The sequence below is a fragment of the Nelumbo lutea genome, chromosome 7, assembly GCF_056320005.1.
Source record: "Nelumbo lutea isolate HS-2025 chromosome 7, American lotus-T2T, whole genome shotgun sequence".
NCBI classification, from domain to species: Eukaryota; Viridiplantae; Streptophyta; class Magnoliopsida; order Proteales; family Nelumbonaceae; genus Nelumbo; species Nelumbo lutea.
This window is the reverse complement of record NC_142690.1, coordinates 57,493,834-57,494,413: the sequence shown is the minus strand read 5'-3', so window position 1 is coordinate 57,494,413 and position 580 is coordinate 57,493,834.

The window sequence follows — 580 nt, the reverse complement described above, 5'->3', positions numbered from 1 at the left end:
AGTACTTTAAAAAGTACAATAGTCTTTTTAAATGAAAAATTTTATTTTTTTATATTTAAATTTATTGATGAAAAATGAGAGGAAATAGGATAATTTGTATTAATATTAAATGAGTTGAAAAGAGGTAATTTTAAGATATTTAATGCATTTAATTCTCTCATTAAATCTAACATTTAAGATATTAATTTGCATTCAATCATATATTTAAGGTTTTTTTGTTTTTTTTTCATCATTAAATTCTATAACTAAATCAATAGATAATAAATAATAATTTCAATAATATAAAAACTTATACTTTTAATATTTATCTCCAAAAAATAGTATTTTCATCTAGGTGGTGGTAAAAAATTAAACCATTTGGGTCAAATGGGTCAATCCATGTTGGCACAATTAAATAATAAAATTCAAAAATATATAAAATGCAAAAAATATAGAAATTAAAAAAAATGGAAACATTTTTAACATCATATATTTAATATATTAAACAATAATCAGTATGATAAACAATGTTTTCAAAATCGACCCGCTTTTGCCTTCGGGTCATAGGTCACCAGTTCGACTATCAAGGTTAAACCGCTCT